We start from the raw sequence: 23,554 nt of genomic DNA, 5'->3' as shown, positions 1-23,554 counted from the left end.
TCTCGCAGTGTCCGGAGCAAGTATGGTGGGTCTGACACACCGGTGTCAATGTGTTCTTTTTTCCATTTCCAGGACTGTATGTATTAGGGAACAACCATCACGCACATAGAGATTCGTTGCACTCAGTGTAATTAGTGCCACGTAATTAAAGAAGGAACCGGGGGCAAGACAAGCGAAGGACAGGGCCATTCGGCAAAGTAAAACACATTCAGTCCAATAAAACTGTTTTACGGAGGATCGTAAGCAAACAGGCAGGGATTCGTTACAGTCAGTGATTTTTGCACTATCTAACAGAATGGTCTTTTAACTATAGAACCCAGAGTGGAAAACAAATAGTGGACAGAGCCACACAAAGGATGTGTTTGAACTACCGGACGTATGAAATGGTATAAGGAACCAGAAAGAAAAAGATCCGCAATATTGGAAATAAATCATTCACATAGCACGCCGCGACAAAACCCTCTGCGAAGAACTGATACTGAACAGTCACATCGAAAGACGGAATATTAAACTTAGCAACAACTAACATGCTAAGCTCACATGGCCGGTAACTAAGGACAAAGAATATCTGCAGGATCGCACGTAATATACGAAGTCAATTAATTTCAAAATGCGTGCCTCACTAAAAGCGTTAATAATTACTAACTCAATATTGAAACGTTGATTTACTCATAATTACTAACAATAACTGCCCATGTCGTGTTGTGCCGACTCCTGTGTAGCTTGAATGGATTTTTAAGTTTGTTTTATATGCCTGACTTCTAATTTCACCACACAAGTATCCAGGGTTGAGCAGTTATTGCCCGATGACGACACGCAATACAGTTTGTTAAAGCGGAGTTCGCCGTTATTAATTATGTTTTTAGATTTAATTTTATCACTCGTACAGAGACTCAACGCTCCTTTGTTTAACAGCGCGTCGTCAAAATAAGTGTGAAATGCTAATGTCTTTGCAATACATAATGTCGACTATTGAGTTAAGTACGTACCTATTTTGCCATTTTAGAGTAGAGAAACCTTAAGCTCTTCTTCTTATATAGTCTCAATATCAAATGTTCACTAATTTCAATTTACTTCCTATCTCAGTTCAGTATTCAACACAAATTATATATCAATGTCATTTCAGAGATATTACGTCGGTTCCACACTAACGGAATAACACGCAATCGTCATTTAACATCACTTTTATTAATAATCTTTTTTCTTATGACGTAAATGTTAATGAATGATCACTATCTATGAGGAAAGAGGGATTGATCCTAATCATGAGATAATAGCTTTTAATGAGCCCGCAATCGTTAATTAAATAAAAAGTCGCGTTCAAGGATGATATGCGAACAACTTTCGTTACGTCCGTTTTCACGTATCTGTCAAAATTAATCCTGTCGCCCACAATTCAAATTAACACTGACGTTAACCCCTTTTCTTGGAACATCGAATCGTAACTATTATGTGAAATTTTATTATAGTCCCCGAATTAATTCCTTTCAATACGCGCACGACTGAACAGCAGAACGGAACACAAACGACTTGTTTTAACAACCGAACAACGCAATGACGTTACATTACGACACTGGCCGCCCAATGAACATCTCCTTAACTTTATCTTTTCTACTCTGCTTAATTAAATTATTCCTAATTACAATTTATTCAGCTATTTGACGAAAGCATCTAACAAAAAATAAAATAAATTTATCCCAACGTAAAAGATCCGTTTACAACTCAACATGGAAACGTTGATTGAGTCACACCGGCGGACATCTCAGCTCGCACAAAGCAACCTGACTTAGTATTGAGCAGTCGTCGCCAAACTTTCTTCCTTAAGGGCTGATACTGACATTGTGGAGAAGCTCCTCGGGACGTATATGTACCGATCTTACTATTAATTGGATGGTTGGTGTGTAGATTAAAGGGACTAAACTGCATGTTTATCAGTCTACTATTAACTGCTAACATACATAAAGTAATATGTTATGAGCCCCCAATAGACTACATATAGTAAGAGCATCATAAGTTGGCCAGCTCCCCATGTGAATGACATCAGATTTTTGAGTTTTTAGAGTCAGCTGCCTCTTTTCGCACCAAACAGATGTCTTGTCTGAATCATTTTGTAATTTTTTGATCATCTGATGATTTTCCAAGTCGGTAAAGGAAGGGATCATCTGCAAACAATCTAAGAGGGCTGTTCAGATTGTCTCCTAAGTCGGAATAGCCGTTAAAAGTCGGCACCATTCGAATCACTTTCTGTTTGAGGTTGTTGCCATCCTCAGCGACCCCAACGTTGTGACACTGTATTTACCTAACGAAGTGTTGTTGTGTTATCTGTGTGAGCGATTGATTAATTGGTGCATAACAGTAATTGCACTTATGTTTAAATGAATTATGCAATATGAGGCATTATCACACATCTTTACTAAATGTTATGAATGCCATTTTTCTTCTACTCATTGCGTTGTCTTACAGGAACCTTAATTCAATTCCTTGTTACAAATATGTACCGCGTTTTTTATGGCGTATGTATTTCGAAGACTAGTCTTCGAAGCCACATTTCACAAAAAAGGCATACAATCCAGGTATTGATAGCTCCGATTATGCATGCATCGATGTATCTGATTTTCTATACGTCGAGTGCTTAGGGGTAGAAGATGATGTTAATCAGATGTTGAATTCCCGGGTTCGATTCCCGGCGGGGTCAGGGATTTTCTCTGCCTCGTGATGACTGGGTGTTGTGTGATGTCCTTAGGTTAGTTAGGTTTAAGTAGTTCTAAGTTCTAGGGGACTGATGACCATAGATGTTAAGTCCCATAGTACTCAGAGCCATTCAGATGTTGAAACTCAGGTAAATAAAATAAAATAACAACTTCTGAAAACATACGGCTGTTTGGTGATTTTTCTTTAGTAAATATCTTACCGGCCGCTGTCCCATACCCCCGAAGGATCAACTGAGAAATATCCACTTCCTTCCTTCAGCAAACAGACTGAGTATTATTAGACGAAATTCTAAATTGGACTGGTCACATGACTGCAATGTGCAAGAATTCATCAGCATTTCTCAAAAAAATGGCTCTGAGCACTATGGGACTCAACTGCTGAGGTCATTAGTCCCCTAGAACTTAGAACTAGTTAAACCTAACTAACCTAAGGACATCACAAACATCCATGCCCTAGGCAGGATTCGAACCTGCGACCGTAGCGGTCTTGCGGTTCCAGACTGCAGCGCCTTTAACCGCACGGCCACTTCGGCCGGCAGCATTTCTCCATGCTATACAAAAACATGAAAAGCTCTTCCCTCTTGACCCGAAAAAGAAACTTCCTCGATCACTTATTTTTCCAATTATTGATTACAACGATGTGATCCTGCATTTCCTTTGTCAGGAAAGCTCACAGACGCTTAAATTGGTTATGAATGTCTTTGTTAATTGTATCCGTGATGTTCGAACCTTTTACGTATTTCATCATCTTATGAACAGCTATCCTGTCTGCATACAGACAAGTGCAGAGAGTTCCATAGCCTTTGTCTTCTCTACTGTATCATCCACGAACACTGTCGTTCTTACAACTCCTCGACCTTACCGCCTTTGTGTGAACAACATGGCACGCATGTCCAAAGGAACTTCGTATCGTAATTCAGGATAACACAGCCACTGCAATATCGTGTTCATCCATCAACACCGGGCAAGCCGGTTTTGAGTAAAATGTTTTGCCTCTATGGGAATACACATAATACACTCCTGGAAATGGAAAACAGAACACATTGACACCGGTGTGTCAGACCCACCATACTTGCTCCTGACACTGCGAGAGGGCTGTACAAGCAATGATCACACGCACGGCACAGCGGACACACCAGGAACCGCGGTGTTGGCCGTCGAATGGCGCTAGCTGCGCAGCATTAGTGCACCGCCGCCGTCAGTGTCAGCCAGTTTGCCGTGGCATACGGAGCTCCATCGCAGTCTTTAACACTGGTAGCATGCCGCGACAGCGTGGACGTGAACCGTATGTGCAGTTGACGGACTTTGAGCGAGGGCGTATAGTGGGCATGCGGGAGGCCGGGTGGACGTACCGCCGAATTGCTCAACACGTGGGGCGTGAGGTCTCCACAGTACATCGATGTTGTCGCCAGTGGTCGGCGGAAGGTGCACGTGCCCGTCGACCTGGGACCGGACCGCAGCGACGCACGGATGCACGCCAAGACCGTAGGATCCTACACAGTGCCGTAGGGGACCGCACCGCCACTTCCCAGCAAATTAGGGACACTGTTGCTCCTGGGGTATCGGCGAGGACCATTCGCAACCGTCTCCATGAAGCTGGGCTACGGTCCCGCACACCGTTAGGCCGTCTTCCGCTCACGCCCCAACATCGTGCAGCCCGCCTCCAGTGGTGTCGCGACAGGCGTGAATGGAGGGACGAATGGAGACGTGTCGTCTTCAGCGATGAGAGTCGCTTCTGCCTTGGTGCCAATGATGGTCGTATGCGTGTTTGGCGCCGTGCAGGTGAGCGCCACAATCAGGACTGCATACGACCGAGGCACACAGGGCCAACACCCGGCATCATGGTGTGGGGAGCGATCTCCTACACTGGCCGTACACCACTGGTGATCGTCGAGGGGACACTGAATAGTGCACGGTACATCCAAACCGTCATCGAACCCATCGTTCTACCATTCCTAGACCGGCAAGGGAACTTGCTGTTCCAACAGGACAATGCACGTCCGCATGTATCCCGTGCCACCCAACATGCTCTAGAAGGTGTAAGTCAACTACCCTGGCCAGCAAGATCTCCGGATCTGTCCCCCATTGAGCATGTTTGGGACTGGATGAAGCGTCGTCTCACGCGGTCTGCACGTCCAGCACGAACGCTGGTCCAACTGAGGCGCCAGGTGGAAATGGCATGGCAAGCCGTTCCACAGGACTACATCCAGCATCTCTACGATCGTCTCCATGGGAGAATAGCAGCCTGCATTGCTGCGAAAGGTGGATATACACTGTACTAGTGCCGACATTGTGCATGCTCTGTTGCCTGTGTCTATGTGCCTGTGGTTCTGTCAGTGTGATCATGTGATGTATCTGACCCCAGGAATGTGTCAATAAAGTTTCCCCTTCCTGGGACAATGAATTCACGGTGTTCTTATTGCAATTTCCAGGAGTGTAGATGTACGAGTACAGGTTATCAACACATGGATGACGACAAATGGTGATAGGTGACAGACCACTCTCTCACTTTAGCAACACTCTCCGTCAGATTAATATTCATATTTTAGGTCGTGAACTCGGTGTTCCCCAGTACTACATTTGGTATGTGTGGTTTATGATGTTTTGAAATGAGGAAATTGTGGTCAGAATGTTCTTATAACTGCATGTGTAGCCTGTAGAGAACTTGTACCCGAGTGCCTTAGTGGAGACATTGGAGAACAGGGAGAAAGATGGATTACAGGCCATAAATGCAGCCTCCAGCGACCTGGCTGTGCAAGTGATTCTGGGAACCAATGCTCTGTGAATTGTACCTGAAGAGGACTTTGGGCCATGGCACTCCCTCATCCCACTTAGGTTAGAGCAGGAGGGCTCTAGTTCGCAAAACATTTTATCTGGGCCATGCAACAGACCCTCGCAAAGGCAGCCAGTGGACGCAAAGTGGGTGGAAGAAGCCATTTAAGAGAGACTGTTGTAATCTGAGCTTTTGTACAAATGGTGGGACGGTCGTAGTTCTCCAAGCATTCTTGTGTTAGAAGCTGGGATGATACGGACAGAGTGGCTGGTGCACGTGTTTAGTAGAGGCAAGACGGTAACTCGCCTGACGCCAGGAAGTCGCCAGGTTCTTTTAGCTAGCGCCGAAAACACGTATTTCATGTGTACGACTGTCTGGGAAGCTTAACAGCTTTCCTTCAGAAATTGGAAATGGACGACCTGTAAAGATTAGATCCCTCTGTAAATGAGGGTCTGTGGTCCCTTCTAGGTAGACGTTTCTTACCGAAACATGACCACACGTACCGTGAGAACGACGCCTCCCACGTCTAAAATCTTCTATTTTCAGACAAGAGAGATTTCGAGTTGCGGGTTGGCTCCTCTCAGGATATGCAAAACAGAGGCGTGCTCCCCCAGCGTGGGAACCCCGGTGCTCTGTCTGGACTGGCTGCCAGGCCAGTAGATCAGTTAAGTGGAGACATTCAATCAGTAGAAAGTACACGACTGGCCATTAAAATTGCTACACCACAAAGATGACGTGCTACAGACGTGAAATTTAACCGACAGGAAGAAGATGCTGTGATATGCAAATGATTAGCTATTCAGAGTATTCACACAAGGCTGGCGTCAGTGGCGACACCTACAACGTGCTGACATGAGGAAAGTTTCCAACCGATTTCTCATACACAAACAGCAGTTGACCGGCATTGCCTGGTGAAGCTTTGTTGTGATGCCTCGTGTAAGGAGGAGAAATGCGTACCACCACGTTTCCATCTTTGATAAAGACGTTTGCAGCAGCATTGACTATCAACTCGGAGACCATGGCTGCGGTTACCCTTGACGCTGCATCAGAGACATGAACGCCTGCGATGGTGTACTCAACGATGAACCTGGATGCACGAATGGCAAAACGTCATTTTTTCGAATGAATCCAGGTTCTGTTTACAGCATCATGATGGTCGCATCCGTGTTTGGCGACATCGCGGTGAACGCACATTGGAAGCATGTATTCGTCATCGCCATACTGGCGTATCACCTGGCGTGATTGTATGGGGTGTCATTGGTTACACGTCACGGTCACCTCTTGTTCGCATTGACGGCAATTTGAACAGTGGACGTTACATTTCAGATGTGTTACGACCCGTGGCTCTACCCTTCATTCGATCCCTGCGAAACCCTACATTTCAGCAGGATAATGCACGACCGCATGTTGCAGGTCCTTTACGGGCCTTTCTGGCTAAAGAAAATGTTCGACTGCTGCCCTGGCCAGCACATTCTTCAGATCTCTCGCCAATTGAAAGCGTCTGGTCAATGGTGGCCGAGAAACTGGCTCGTTACAATACGCCAGTTACTACTCTTGATGAACGGTGGTATCGTGTTGAAGTTGCATGGGCAGCTGTACATGTACACGCCATCCAATCTCAGTTTGACTCAATGCCCAGGCGTATGCAGGCGGTTATTACGGCCAGAGGTGGTTGTTCTGGGTACTGATTTCTCAGGATCTATACACCTAAATTGCGTGAAAATGTAATCACATGTCCGTTGTAGTATAATATATTTGTCCAATGAATACCCGTTTATCATCTGCATTTCTTCTTGGCGTAGCAATTTTAATGGCCGGTAGTGTAGTTCGATTCCTTTGTACAACATGTAGAGGATTTTTTTTTCTCTAATTCGGCTCCCGTACCAAGTCCTGGTGGAAAGTGATTGTGATTCTTTAGCTGTTATCATCTTCTAGTCTTCACCTGCTGGAGTGAGACTTGTGCACTGCAACTTGTGGTGGACTAAGAAGCAGTAGCAGTTTCCAAATGTACCGGCAGTGGAACTGTGTATCGTGTCTGACATATTGTGCGTCACGAGGGTGAGATTATTCGTCCTGAGTCGGCTGTCCGTCGTTTGACAATTCCAGCACGCACCGTCGCGCCTGTGAGTCACATTGGTTCGGTCAGACCTCACACTGAAATCTGCTGGAATTTCGGAGCTCTTACAGGGAAGTTCCCCGCTTTCTAATAATCAGAACACCAGTCCGCGTAGTTTACAAATTTTCGTGGACGCGTCAGAACATTACAGCTGACTCAGCGCGTCGCTCCTCGCTCACAGTGTACCGTTTTCTGCTGCCACAAGAGTCGAGGTAAAAGGGTATAAGGTATTACTGCAGCGGTGTATGGTTGTTAAATGATATTTACAGCTCCATGGTCTCCAGAGAACCATAGTTTGTGGTGTTCTTGGTCGTAGTTGATTCCAGTTTAATAGATTTCTGCCTCACAGTGGATTCGTGTATCAAAGTCCGATTGCGCTGTAAAAGGGAGAATTTCTATAGTTTCCACCGCAAGGAATGCTTAGCCAATCAAGCGCTGTCCCTTCCTTATTTGTGTTTGTCATCTTTTCGTAAAATTTATCAGCCCATTGTAAGTATAAAAGGATTACTAAAAATTAGTCATTATTTTTGTAAACTTAAATACACTATTGTCCTCATTCATACTCCCTCAACTAGTCATTGTTTTTATTTTATTGTGGGGATACATGAATACACCAGCAATTCAGAATTCAATCGTATTAAATTATTTAATTTGATTATTAATTTGAGTTCTGAAAGTGACCGCAGACATAGGCAACAAAAGTGCCATGAGTAAATTCACTAATTTCAGAACATAAAAACCAAGGGTGTAGCTCACAATTTGAAAGTTATTGACAGGGTAATACTTTCACTTATGTAAATGTAATAATATTTAGCATCCTTGGACATATATTTATGATTAAAGCAAGTGGCAGCTTGCAATGGAATATGACGTTTTTTGTGCTCATGTTTATCTTTTTAACAGATAGTCTAATGATGAGCAACGCCTGAAACTTGTAATAAAGAGTTTGGATTCAATACAACAATTGCACGGAATACCCAAGATCTCTTATTACCGACCAGTCAGAGTTGTATAGTTTATTAACTTAGGTGGATTTGAGCTGGCCGGTGTGGCCGAGCCGTTCTAGGAGCTAAAGCCTGGAACCGAGCGACCGCTACGGTCGCAGGTTCGAATCCTGCCTCGGCATGGATGTGTGTGATGTCCTTAGGTTAATTAGGTTTAATTAGTTCTAAGTTCTAGGGGACTGATGACCTCAGAAGTTAAGTCCCATGGTGCTCTGAGCCATTTGAACCATTTTAGGTGGATTTGGTGGGATCGTCGAGATTTCTGGAGTGTAGGATAGAAGGCGAGGAAAGCGGGTAGAAGGCGAAGAAAGCGGTGTCATCAGCATAGTGAAGGAGATAGGCTGGTGGGAGTGGATTGTAACCTCCCAACAGAAAAAATAATTATATAAATATATAACATTCACATTTAGTGTATCCTCCCAACAGTTTATTATACCGTAACCTTGCAATAATAACGTGACTAACCTCCCAATAAAAAATGTGACTCATATATAACCTTTCAATAGTTAACTCACTGTGAATCTAAACTGGTAAATTTGGACGTCGGCAGTGCTGCGTCATAGCCCTGAAAGATCATTCTGAATAAATTGAAAACTGTTACCTCAATGAAGTCGCCAGATAACGCGTATATGTCTAATCCTACAAGAAATTTTTCTGGCACAGCCCAGGGCAATGCTGGCTGCTAGATTTGTCATGTATAAAAAGAAATAACTGATTTTTCTTCACGAAAATCGGGATGACCATGGATTGGAGAAATTAGTAAATTCTTTAAATTCAGATGAATGATTGTAAAAAGTTAATTTTTACAAGAAAGTTTATTATTAAAAGGTTTTTTAAAAAAACATTTACATGTTACTTGATATGACAATAGTACAAATTTAGTTGTAACAAATTAGATACGCCCGCAGCTGCTTTTACCTTATATTACATCGCTCAGGAACGACCGGCCCAACCGCCCGACTGCGAGCTACCACCACTACTACCGACACAGCTCCTACTGCAGCCGACACTGCTCTCTGGTCTGCGATTCTATTATAGCTTACATATTGCAGGCAGCGCGTGAGCAATCCATCGAAATTACATCTGCTCGAGTGCGCTATCAATAGATTCCTTGGTCATGGACCTCTTACAAGTTGTATAAGTTTATTAACTTAGGTGGATTTGGTGGGACCGTCGAGATTTCTGGAGTGTAGGGTAGAAGGCGAGGAAAGCGGTGTCATCAGCTCAGTGAAGGAGATGGGCTGGTGGGGGTGGATGGGCATATCAGCTGTGTACGGGAGATAAAGGAGAGGAGAGAGGGCGGAGCCTTGCAGGACACACACAGTGGGATGAGAGGTATGGAAACTGGTATTGTTCGTAGTGAGAAAGGATGGGCGATTAGAAGGCAAAAATAGCGGATTTATGGGAGTTGAGTTGGAGGGATAGGAGATGGGTGAGGTGCAGGAGCAATCAGAGGAGAAATTGAATGGAAGCTAGTCTCTTTAAAAGCAAGAAGGTGGTGTTGGTTCTTCTGTGCCGTCTCGTTATCACTGTAATCTTGTACCACGGGAAGCAAGGAGAGGATGTTGTTTGGTGGCCGGTATCCTCTTTCTGTAACATAACTGCATGCATATATTAAAACGGTTCTTTGTTCATAAGAGCAAGAAGTTAATTAACTTAAGATAGTCCAGATGTTGTGGTACAAGGTCCTACTAATCTGACTGATTCTGAGCTACAGGCTGAGCTAACTGCGACTGGGACTCGCACTGGACTGCGACTGATGACTCGACTCATTGACTCACGGATGACTGACTGACTGGGCCCCGCAGTCCGCGGTGGTGATCTAAATACCGGTGGCAGAGAGGGCATTGGAGGCGCGTTTCTTGTGAGTCTGTCATTGGCCTCACTCCTGATAGGCTCGCTTGTTCCGATGCCTACTATCGATCTTCTGGTAACCTCTTTGCTGCCCGGTGGGCTGGCGACACAGGTTGTGGTGTTGGTGGATGTCTCAAAAGGGGATGGTTTGGAAGACCTTGCTGAACACTGAAGCGAGTCAGGTAGGGTAGTAGGAGGAGGTATCAGTAGGGCATAACTCATTTGAGAATAATAACCCCAGGCTATGATTACACTTCTCCTACATCTGAGAATAAAGTTCCTGGAGACAAATGTAAGGTATTTCCCGTATTATTACATGTAGTAGTTGACAGTTTATTAGTTTTGACACCAAAATCTGTAAATTATAGTCGTTATATATAGGATACTCACAGAGAACGTTTTAAAGCAGGAACATTCCTGGCCTTTCGACATGCTACTGATGACGTGACGATTTATAGCACTAATCTCATCTATTCCAACTCCATTAACTGTACATAGTATGTAGGACGAGTTTAATAAAATTTTTATTAACTTATGTATTTGACCAAGATGGTTCAAAATGGCTCGAAGCACTATGGGACTTAACATCTGAGGTCATCAGTCTCCTAGACTTAGAAGTACTTAAACCTAAGGACACCACACACCCGTGCCCCAGGCAGAATTCGAACCTGTAACCGCAGTAGCAGCGCGGTTCCGGACTGAAGCACCTAGAACCGCTCGACCACATTACCAAGATGTTTTGTATTTTTAAATTATATTCAGTTGTAAATTGTGCATCATTAACTGCCGCCACTGGCTAGTCCACACAGTTACCACCATGTGTAGCCGTAAAACATTAGTCGGCAGTTTTAATTACAACCGCCTTACTTGTTTCATGTACATAAGTTTTTTAAAGTATAAACTAATAATAAAATGATACTCGTGCGACTGATGATTTGTCTTTTTATTGTGCAAAGCGTTTAATTTTGTCAGTGACCATGATCATCTTTTCTATTACATTGTTTAGAATTATATTTTCGTGTAGCTGAAGAGCTGCAAACTGTATGCGCTGAAGTAACAATAAAAGAAAGATTAATAAAGTGATAAACATACTAAGTGTAAAATAAAGTTAATACATGATTTCAGTGCATCACAGATGTAAGGAGGATGCTGTAGATTTGTATGACGTACACTGAAATCAGCTGTGTTGTAATTGTAAACAGCGACCTCAGTGTTAACTCAACCTCTGACATGAATAGTCCACATATAAAAAAATATTTTTAATGTTTTCAAATGGTTCAAATAGCTCTGAGCACTATGGGACTTAACTTCTGAGGTCATCAGTCCCCTAGAACTTAGAACTACTTAAACCTAACTAACTTAAGGACATCACACACATCCATGCCCGAGGCAGGATTCGAACCTGCGACCATAGCGGTCATGCGGTTCCAGACTGACGCGCCTAAAGCCGCACGGCCACACCGGCCGGCCTTTAATGTTTTAACTTGCATTTAATGGTATGTGTTTTATGACTGAGTCACATTTAAAGCTTATGCACGTTACCTTATTGTAACTGGTTCTTCTGATGTTTTCTTAGCACTGAAGATGGGCACACGTGACCGAAATCCACATACGTAATAAACATCATTTGCAACTTCTTGCTGTGCCCTTTCCTGCTTGATAAAATGATTTACTTTACTTTTTCGAGGTGATAATTAAGATTTTATGACTGCGTCTCGTTGTGGAAACAAGTGTGAAGTGCACCATTTTTCAGACATCACCGTGAAGAATCTTCGCTGAGCGTCTGGCGCAGCGCCAGCGTGTGCGCACGTGATGACGTGACGTGCCCGCTTCATTACAGCAGCGCGCCTCCTGTGGTAGGCAGTCGACTGGGAGCGTTGCGCTGCACAAACACTACGCCGCCGCCTGCTTTCCGAATGCAGCTTAGGTGAGCAAACTCTTTGTTTACACTCGGTTTTCGGGTGCACAGTGATCTCAGAACGGTTGAATACAGCAGTGTGCGCGTTAACCGCTTTGCAGATTATCTGTGAACAATAAAAAAATCTTAACAAAATCGAAACCTGAAGTATTCTTTTATAACACGAACAAGTACTTCCATTTATAATACACTATTCGTCATATGACTCATCTCTTACTTCTAAAACATCGGAAGAGTTATACGAACTTTGTTCTGCGTACTCCAGTAACAGACCAATGCATTTCAGCGCCTCGACGTGCGTGGTAATGGGATCCTCTCTATTGCCTCCACTTCGCTCTCTTCCTTCGCACTATCCGTGATACCTACCTGCTCAAATCCCGTTTCACTGAGATCGCTGTTTAACCACTTGTGGATGCTTCCATCATCTACTTATTCGTACCAAGGATTCTGTTTCAAAACATACGTCAGACAAGAATAGTATCGCATTCCTGACTACTTCACCGATGTTTTGACCGTTAGAAAAATGAGAGACACAGTCGGAATATTAGTGTATGGAAAAAGGGCACGGAAGAAAACTTGACGATTATCTCCCGAAAGTGAACAGAAAGCAACTGATAGGAATTGCAATTTTGTAAACATGTTGTCCCTTTCTGGCGAGTAACGCGTAAGTAATGCACTGGACTTTCAAATGCGACATGTGATAGTATTTTTTAAACAGCACTTTCCTGTAAAACTATTTGCACTCTGCATTATCTGTGTTTTTCTGTCAGCCACACAGTCTCGGCCCGCTTAACCTGAAAAATCGGGAGCAGTGTGTACCAAACATTTCTCCTTTATTATTATTTAATTCCCCTAAAGGAGATGGACTGGCAGATTTAAAGTATCTGCTCGTCAGCCGTACTGTTATTGAAAGTAATTAAGCTGGGTATAAACTTACTTGTACGAAAATGTGGTAAAAGAGTGCGAATTTCAAGAATTGAATTAAACGATCTCTATTTGGCGATGGATATCTGGGATGGCGATTTAATGCAGCTGGCGATGTCGATATTGAAAGATTTTTAATTCGGTTCCACTACTTCAAGTAAAAAAAAGAAAATTGGCTGTAATGGAATTGCGGAACAGAGAAAAAAGGTGGGAAGCTCGGTTGGTCGCATAGGATCTTACTGCGATAATAGTGTAGAAGAGTAGGGATGCTGTGCAATATGGGATGGGGTTTGTAGAAGCTAGAGGGGGAAAAGTGAAACGGGTGTGATTCTGAAACTATGTAACTGTGGCAACAGTGTGAAATATGGAACGGTTAGTTAGCGTAGGTTGCAGCAAAATGTGGGGTCGCTGAAAGAGATGGATGTTTTGGCGAACTGTGGTTAAGAAACAGATTATATCTTCGGTGATTAATAGTTCGTTAACCTGTTAGATCTCTAAACTATTCAGTTTGTCGCAGGATAATCGAAAAACATATCGTTCGATGATAGTAAACGACCATCGCACCAGTAAATGTCGCGGTTGATTGGGATGTTCCGTAGAACTTCAGTCGCGTCAATGTGAAGACTTCATTCACTCACATGAGTTGCTCAAATTTCCGTGGTAAACTAAGGGGAATGAGAGTATTGTGTCGTAAATATAAATAAATACGTGTCTTTTGAATGCGCGGAGAATATTTTTTTGTGTTCGCGTGGTTGATGACAGCGATGTAGGGAAGGGAGGAGTGAAACCCGGTGTTTACACATCAGTTCGTCTTTCCAGGAACGGTTTAAGTTGGCACCCAAATCAGAGGGCTGACCACCGTATTTGTTTCTCACGGGTGCCGTGGAAAAATACAGGACCTATTAATAGTTGCTTTTAAGACACCAACATTAATTACTTATGTAGAAAACTTCAAGCTATCCGCATTCGGGAGGACGACGGTTCAATCCCGCGTCTGGCCATCCTGATTTAGGTTTTCCGTGATTTCCCTAAATCGCTCCAGGCAAATGCCGGGATGGTTCCTTTCAAAGGGCACGTCCGACTTCCTTCCCCTTCCTTCCCTAATCCGATGAGACCGATGACCTCGCTGTCTGGTCTCCTTCCCCAAACCAACCAACCAACTTCAAGCTATCTATACCACACTCGCTTTTCTGTTTCCTGTAATAGCACGGCACGTAATATTTCGGCATCTTGTTGTCATCTTCAAATGTTCATACGTTATTATTATTGTTATTATTATTATTATTATTATTAGTGTAATATGCACTCCTATCAAATATTGTGCTTCTGCCGAGGGCGCCATTTAGGCTAGGTGGCGAGTTTTTGCTCCTAATAACAACAATTTAATATACATCAGTTCAATCTATCGTTTGTATGATTTGTACATTACGGCACGAGATGTGAATAGGCATCCGGTCGCAGATTCGAATCCTGCCTCGGGCATGGATGTGTGTGTTGTCCTTAGATTAGTCAGGTTTAAGTAGTTCTAAGTTCTAGGGGACTGATGACCTCAGAAGTTAAGTCCCATAGTGCTCAGAGCCATTTCAACAAACACAGCTTCACAATTATTCTTTACAAATGCCTTTTATTGGTCAAATGTTGTTATGTTATTCAGATGCTATCGATTGGTTCAGGCGTTAATATTACCAAAATTTACGTTACGATAAGTTATATGGACTACACAGATGAAAATTTTTTCAGAGTACTTTGCGCTTGTTTATGAAACAATCTTTCACCAATGGAGCACTGTTTGAAGAAATTTGCGTAGTTACTTTCTAATTACTATAACGTGTCATAATGAATATTTTGCCCCTAATCTAATTAACACTCCCAGCAGAAATATTGTATTACAAAACAGTCACTGCTGCGCAAAACAATGTAATGGTAACCTCTGATCACCTAAAGACACCAGCGAGCTTCCGAAACGCTTCGTGACAAACTATTTGAAATAAAACAAAATGCCGAAAGCAAAAGACGTGTGGATTCCTACAAATTCCGTAAGACAGACACGAACCTTAACTAGTACTGTTGTAATATGCGTAAATTTAAGTAGAATATTAATAGTATCTTCTTGAGACACATATTCATGGTTGCTGTTTGTGCTATACGTGTCAACAGACCATACGACCCCGAAAACGTAATGAAATCTGATCTGTTATAGTTTAAAAAAAAAGTTTTATCTTTTTTTAATATTATCTGCGAATTCTCATTCGTAAATTATAAATAATATCAAAAAACAACTAGAAACAGACTTTACTTGAAAGCAGCATCTAGCAGGAAAATACTGACGAAATGTTGTGTATAATAAACAGTGCTGCACACTCTTTTCAGCGAGATACCTTTATAAAGATATATCACATACAGGATAGCTCACACAATGGTAGAACCTACATACATTGCACAGACAATGCAATGTAGGTAGCCATCAGTACCAAAGAAATAGATAAAAGAAAGTGATGGTTCAAATGGCTCTGAGCACTATGGGACTTAACATCTGAGGTCATCAGTCCCCTAGAACTTAGAACTACGTAAACCTAACCAACCTAAGGACATCATACACATCCATGCCCGAGGCAGGATTCGAACCTGCGACCGTAGCGGTCGCGAAAGAAAGTGATGCGTACTTTGTGTTCACATTTTGTGTAATTCTGAAGCGTAGAAACACTTGAGCTCTACTATCAATAGATACAAAACACATTAAAATGTCGAGTGTGAAACGGAGAACAGATTCAAATAGACTGTGTGTTAGCTCAGTTGTTTTATTAATCGGTTTTCTTACCAACCTCTACAGAGCGTTATTAAACAGTGACTGCATTCTTGGTACGTGATGTTTCGCAGGAAAACGAATGTGCATGCTATTGTGTTGGAACGAGAGTGGAGTGTAGAGGGGAGAGACGAAGGTTATCTCGTGGACCTGTCCCTCAAGGTCGCCATAAACACTAGCGGCTGAGGCTCTGGGCAAGCAAGTTGCGGAGTCCAGGCACGTTGCCGCAAGAGCTCGTGTCTTGCTTTAATTCTGACTTAACACTGGTCAGTTCTTCTGGTGAACTTACTTCCATGCGTGTTGTGCAGTGACTATTCCACTATCACAACTACTATTCGGGGCGGATGGGAAAAACCGACCAGTTAAAACCCATACCACTATTTCAGCTCTGAATAACCAGTATTTTTCGATATTTGTCTTGTCCCAGTTATAACAGGGTTTTTAGTCATAACTGGCAACAAAACCGCTATATCAATTTGCCATAGCACAGCAGCGCAAATATTTTAGATTCTTTTTTAATGGGTAATGTTCATTCGTAAAATTTCCGTTGCTTAGAGCTATTGGGTTGCTATAGAAAACGGTGAAGGCTACCAGTGTTATTTTAATAACAATGCTGACAGGTAGAGAAGTGCAACAAACACAAAATTTAAGAATCGCTGAGAAATTAATGTACCTCTTGCCATGTAGCGTGGCCGATCAAATGTGGTGTGCGCCCACGTGCTCTGTGCAAGACTTACCCATACTTCGTTTATTATTGCCAAGAGAATAATGTACGTGTTCCCTTGTTGCTTGCCCTGTTGGACGGTATGCCTTTAAGTGCACTGAGCAAGACTTGCCATCGCCTGGTCTATACTGTAGTTTCATGCCATCTACTATCTAAATTGTTCATTTCAATTTTTTGAAAGAACAGTTTTAGTTTTGTCAGCAAAAATTCCTATTAAAAAGTAATAAATGTATATGGCTGCAAAATGTGTTTTACATTCAGAATAAAGAAATTAACGCTACAAATTCTATGCAAATATTATTTTCTGGCATTTCTATAGAATAATAAAGAAACGAAATTTTAAACATGGCTGAAGCAGCAACTGTTAAAAATCTTCAAGGTAAATAAACACACCTTTAGAAAAGGATTGTTTAGAAATAGGAATAACTTGAGTAAAATCCATAGCTATCAACAATGGATAAGACCCTATGTTAATTGACCTAATTGTTAGGAAAAAAACAGCTGTAAAATGTTCAACCTCAGGAGATAACAGGGCGATAAGGAGTGAGGGTAAAAACTATATTTTCTATTCCATTTTTGGGGAACGTATCATACAAGATAAGAAGACTTCTACAGAAGGAATACGATTACAGAGTTGCCTTTTCCGTAAATAATAGTTTGAAACAAAGAGTGATTCATATCACTGGGACACGGGAAGAACTTGGTATTAGATCCGGAGTTTACATAATTACTTGTAACTACTGCCCCAACTATTAAGTTGGACAGACAAGTAGACCCATTAAAGTAAGATATAAAGAACACGTGCTAGGTAAAAATGGGGAAAACGTGTAAAATTCCACGTTTGCTGAACATCTGTTGCTCTTACAACATACGCCATGTAAACCGGATGACGTAGAATTGCTCCACGAAGTGAGTAAGGGTTACAAGCTGTTCGAGGAATTAGAAATTTCTAAACATCTATCTCAAAAAGATGGATTTATTCTTAACAAACAGGTGCAGCCTAGAAACAAAAATTTTTTGCATAGTTTCAAACCCCTTCTTGCTCTGACGTAATATAGTCTGGTTGACTAGAAGCTAGTTTTCTTGTCTGTTGATGCTGGTGAGATGCTCCTTTCCTGTCTTTTGGGGATTTTACGTATTTTTGATTACTGTTGTTCGCTGTTTTCGATGTGTATATGTGATTTAAATAATTCTGTTATATGTTTTATTTATGATGGCAAATGTTTTCGATTTTCTACAACATCTTGTTCGTTTTCGTTAGTATGTATCCTAGCCTTTAATTTTGCGCGAGAATCTTGCGCGTAACAAGAGCGCCCTCTCTCGTTGGATATGTTCCTTAGCGCAAGCTTTACCTGCTTGACACAAGGACACAGCCAAATTGATGTTCATATTTTCTGTTGTATGCAGGTGCTTTAAATGGTTATGATATGTTTTATTTATTAAGGCAGAGGGTTTGAACTAGCACAACCTTTAAAAATTTTGGCGCGCATGAGTATGTATCCCAGGTTTTAATGTGCGCGACTGTCTCGCGCATACCACAAGTGCCCTCTCTCGGTGAAACTGTCTGCCCTAGTGCTTCCACACTCTCTTCACGCTAGTTCACGGGATAAATACTGGTAGTATGCTGCGTTCGCATCGACCATCTTTTCATAATTATGCTGTGCAGATGGAGGTGATATTTTAATTTTAACTAGTGGTGCCGCCTTTCGCACGATTGTTTTATGCATCTCCACTGCTGGATGTGATTTTAGTAAGTGACTAAAGGGTTTTGTGCTTGTCATACTTTGGTAATTTTCACGGTTCCTTAAAGCTATAAGTGTTTGTTTTTCTCTTCTATCTCAGTTATGTTGCTAAGTTTTTTGCTAATGAAGGTGTTTTCCTGTTCAGGTGTAATTTTGCTTCTGATGAAGGTATATTTAGATATACCCAAACCGTGGTCAAGGATTTCAGTAAATCTTTATCCTGCATCTGTTTGGCTGTTATCATTTACCATGAAGATAATAAGGAAAGAAAATTATGGCAACAGCAATAAATTACAAACTTAACAATTCATTTAAAGTTTATAATACAAACAGAAAGCAGCCGATCTGCTGCCTGTGTTCAGATGATGTCGTACGTCATGTTCCTTTATCTCGCTGTAACGCTTGGAAACGGACAGCCCAATATGAAAAATACAGTTGCCCATCCTCACCGTTCATCATTCAGCACTCACTATTCTTCATGTCCAAATAGTGGTATGACCTTCGATTACAACGTGATTTTTTAGTATAGTTTCAAAAAAATTAGAAAGAATAAGAGAATACAGATTTCTTGTGGTATTCAACTCCTCATCACTTTTCGATAAAAGCAGCGGACAGTGCACAGACTGAATTTTATTTACTTATTTTATTTGTTATTATGATTCTACGTGCCTTGAAACGTATAATACAGATGTCTGAGGAGTGTTAGAATTTTTCAGTCTTTGTTTGGTGTCTATGTTTATTTCTGAACGTAACAGCAGTAAAAAGCCGAAAACCGATTCTTTTAATGATAACAGCCATCGCTATTGCTCTGGCGTACCAGCTTTCAGGCCACAGACGTACTCCTTACAGAACCCTCTGATACCAGAAATTTTAGACACACAAGATGTTAACGGAAATGAATGTACTTCACATGGTGGGATGATTACTTTTGAAACTAACGCAAATGCAGAGATGTAAAGCCCGAAGCTCGCTCACTCCAGCAAGAAAGAGTTATTAAAAGATATGTCTTCTGGTGTTCCGAAATGTCTTTACTGTGACCATTCTGCAGTTACCGTAGAAAAAAACATAACCGGAGCATTCAAGGCTATGTGTCATTCAGATTAAACATTCGATATAATAGTCTGTTTTCAGATTCTGTTTTATCGTGAGTCAAGAACTGTTATTTACTTCGAAGCGCAGTTTTTTCTTTTACGTCAGAAAGCCCGTCATTTATTAAGTACATCTACATCTACATCTACATCTATACTCCGCGAGCCACCTTACGGTGTGTGGCGGAGGGTACTTATTGTACCACTATCTGATCCCCCCTTCCCTGTTCCATTCACGAATTGTGCGTGGGAAGAACGACTGCTTGTAAGTCTCCGTATTTGCTCTAATTTCTCGGATCTTTTCGTTGTGATCATTACGCGAGATATATGTGGGCGGTAGTAATATGTTGCCCATCTCTTCCCGGAATGTGCTCTCTCGTAATTTCGATAATAAACCTCTCCGTATTGCGTAACGCCTTTCTTGAAGTGTCCGCCACTGGAGATTGTTCAGCATCTCCGTAACGCTCTCGCGCTGACTAAATGTCCCCATGACGAATCGCGCTGCTTTTCGCTGGATCATGTCTATCTCTTCTATTAATCCAACCTGGTAAGGGTCCCATACTGATGAGCAATACTCAAGAATCGGACGAACAAGCGTTTTGTAAGCTACTTCTTTCGTCGATGAGTCACATTTTCTTAGAATTCTTCCTATGAATCTCAACCTGGCGCCTGCTTTTCCCACTATTTGTTTTATGTGATCATTCCACTTCAGATCGCTCCGGATAGTAACTCCTAAGTATTTTACGGTCGTTACCGCTTCCAATGATTTACCACCTATGGCATAATCGTACTGGAATGGATTTCTGCCCCTATGTATGCGCATTATATTACATTTATCTACGTTTAGGGAAAGCTGCCAGCTGTCGCACCATTCATTAATCCTCTGCAGGTCTTCCTGGAGTACGTACGAGTCTTCTGATGTTGCTACTTTCTTGTAGACAACCGTGTCATCTGCAAATAGCCTCACGGAGCTACCGATGTTGTCAACTAAGTCATTTATGTATATTGTAAACAATAAAGGTCCTATCACGCTTCCTTGCGGTACTCCCGAAATTACCTCTACATCTGCAGATTTTGAACCGTTAAGAATGACATGTTGTGTTCTTTCTTCTAGGAAATCCTGAATCCAATCACAAACCTGGTCCGATATTCCGTAAGCTCGTATTTTTTTCACTAAACGTAAGTGCGGAACCGTATCAAATGCCTTCCTGAAGTCCAGGAATACGGCATCAATCTGCTCGCCAGTGTCTACGGCACTGTGAATTTCTTGGACAAATAGGGCGAGCTGAGTTTCACATGATCTCTGTTTGCGGAATCCATGTTGGTTATGATGAAGGAGATTTGTATTATCTAAGAACGTCATAAAACGAGAACATAAAACATGTTCCATTATTCTACAACAGATTGACGTAAGCGAAATAGGCCTATAATTATTCGCATCTGATTTATGACCCTTCTTGAAAATGGGAACGACCTGCGCTTTCTTCCAGTCGCTAGGTACTTTACGTTCTTCCAGAGATCTACGATAAATTGCTGATAGAAAGGGGGCAAGTTCTTTAGCATAATCACTGTAGAATCTTACGGGTATCTCGTCTGGTCCGGATGCTTTTCCGCTACTAAGTGATAGCAGTTGTTTTTCAATTCCGATATCGTTTATTTCAATATTTTCCATTTTGGCGTCCGTGCGACGGCTGAAGTCAGGGACCGTGTTACGATTTTCCGCAGTGAAACAGTTTCGGAACACTGAATTCAGTATTTCTGCCTTTCTTCGGTCGTCCTCTGTTTCGGCGCCATCGTGGTCAACGAGTGACTGAATAGGGGATTTAGATCCGCTTACCGATTTTACATATGACCAAAACTTTTTAGGGTTCTTGTTTAGATTGTTTGCCAATGTTTTATGTTCGAATGTACATTGCTGCATGGTAACTTGACAGTTACAATCACAGAACTATTTTTAGCCCTCCGTGCAATACATACACACATAGACTCAGGAGACAGAAGTCATGGGCTACCTCTTAATTTCTTGTCGGATCTCCTTTTCTCTGGCGTAGTGCAGGAACTCGACGTGGCGTGGACTCAACAAGTTTTTGGGAGTAACCCGCAGAAATATTGAACCATGCCGCCTCTAGAGGCGTCCGTGACTGCGAAAGTGTTGTCGGTGCAGGATGTTGTGCGCCGACTGACCTCGCGGTTATGTACCATAAACGTTCCAGTGGATTCATGTCGATCGATCTCAGTGGCTAAATCATTCGCTCGAATTGTTCGGAATATTCTTCAAATCAGTTGCGAACAATTGTGGCCCAGTGATATGGCGCAACGTCGTCAATAGAAAGTCAACCATTGTTTGGCAACATTAAGTCCAAGAATGGCTGAAAATGGTCTCCGAGTAGCCATTTCCAGTCAATGATTAGTTCAGTATGACTGTATTACAACGGCCAAAAATAACCGAGACTCCGCCCATTATTGAAACCCATTTCTGAATTTACCAAGTTTCTCAGAACTTTCTTAGAAATTTTTCCCAAAAACATCGTTCAAGAAGGCACTTCTGTAGTGAAATAAGATGTTTCCCTGCGAGAGGAGTCTAATGTCATCAAAGAAATAATGAGCAGTGATACAGCACCTCAGCAAAATGTGTTTCTGCATTTGGAACTGATGGGCAGTTTCCAACATCCTTCGAATATTAGTTGTTTATAGTTGTATTTCACTTTAAGCACTGAAGCTATTTTTTTGTTTTGTAGCCAGCCCACGAGCAAAACGTGAACAGGCATCTCAGTTTACCCAGCTTATTACAGGGCAATGATCTTCATTGGCGAAATGTGCACTATCTTAAAAAATTTAGTTTCGAGTTGTAGCATAACTTTCTCCTCACAAAAATCGAAGCTAATTGACAATAGAGAGCAACATATATTGTCAAAACTTGGACACAATAAGAAAGGAAACCCACAGGTAATGACGAACAATCATTGTAATTTATAGTATGATACGGAGCATGTCTTACGGAAATTTTATTCACAATATCAGTATAAAGAACTTCCATATGAGACTACTTCGGTCGTAAAACATAACCTATTTAAAAATGGTACATAATGTTGAAAGGGATACGATTAAATAGAAGAGCGATTCATTGTAACATTCTAGAGACGGGCAGAAGTGAATGGAAAAAGGAGTGGGAGACTGAAGATCTCCATAGGCGCACCTGTCAAAAGAAAAAAATTGTATGCTGAAAAATAATGGGATATGAATCCTTGCTCTACTGGCAAACAGGACAAGAGACTGTTCGTAATGACCCCCGCCAGACTGAAATTCAGCCACTGCTGCTACTGTCGACAGTTCCACAAAATTCACGTTTACCATCATAATTTATGGATTTTGTGGGGAGATCTAAGACGTCAACCACACACAAAAATGCCATACGACTTTACTTTTTTCTCTGGCTACCCCAGGCTGGAAAGAAGTAAGATTGGCTAAAATGAAACGAAACAAGAACTTCCCTCGCATATATTGATGCTGTTGGTAGCAACTGTAAACTACACTTAGGACTCTTTTTAAAAGTTGACATTAAAATATAAACCACCAGTTGTGCGCGTGAGTGGGTATGTTATTTTGATCATTTACAAACTAGCTTTGTTAATGTAAGCCAACGGTCTTGCCGCAGTGGTAACACCGGCTCCCGTCAGATCACTGAAGCTAAGCGCTGTCGGGCTTGGCTACCACTTAGATGGGTGACCGTCGTGGTCTGCCGAGCGCTGTTGTCAACCGGGCTGTACTCAACCCTTGTGAGGCCAGTTGAAGAACTACTTGATTAAAGAAGTAGCGCCTCCGGTCAAACTGACAACGGCCGGGAGAGCGGTCTGCTGACCACATGCCCGTCCATATCCGCATCCGGTGACGACTGTG

General features: G+C 42.1%; 1 protein-coding gene across 2 annotated transcripts in view; it reads left to right on the top strand.

Annotated features, from left to right (window-relative positions):
* Positions 1–12,274: 12,274 nt before the first annotated feature.
* The window catches only part of LOC126262963 (probable cytochrome P450 6a13), a 104,680-nt gene continuing 93,400 nt past the window's right edge, over positions 12,275–23,554 (top strand). For both annotated transcript variants that reach the window (XM_049959912.1, XM_049959911.1), the window contains exon 1: positions 12,275–12,385. The gene's annotated coding sequence lies outside the window, so the exon portion shown is untranslated. The remainder of the gene's footprint in view (positions 12,386–23,554) is intronic.

The sequence above is a fragment of the Schistocerca nitens genome, chromosome 6 (assembly GCF_023898315.1).
Source record: "Schistocerca nitens isolate TAMUIC-IGC-003100 chromosome 6, iqSchNite1.1, whole genome shotgun sequence".
Lineage (NCBI taxonomy): Eukaryota > Metazoa > Arthropoda > Insecta > Orthoptera > Acrididae > Schistocerca > Schistocerca nitens.
This window is presented reverse-complemented; position numbering and strand designations above follow the sequence as displayed.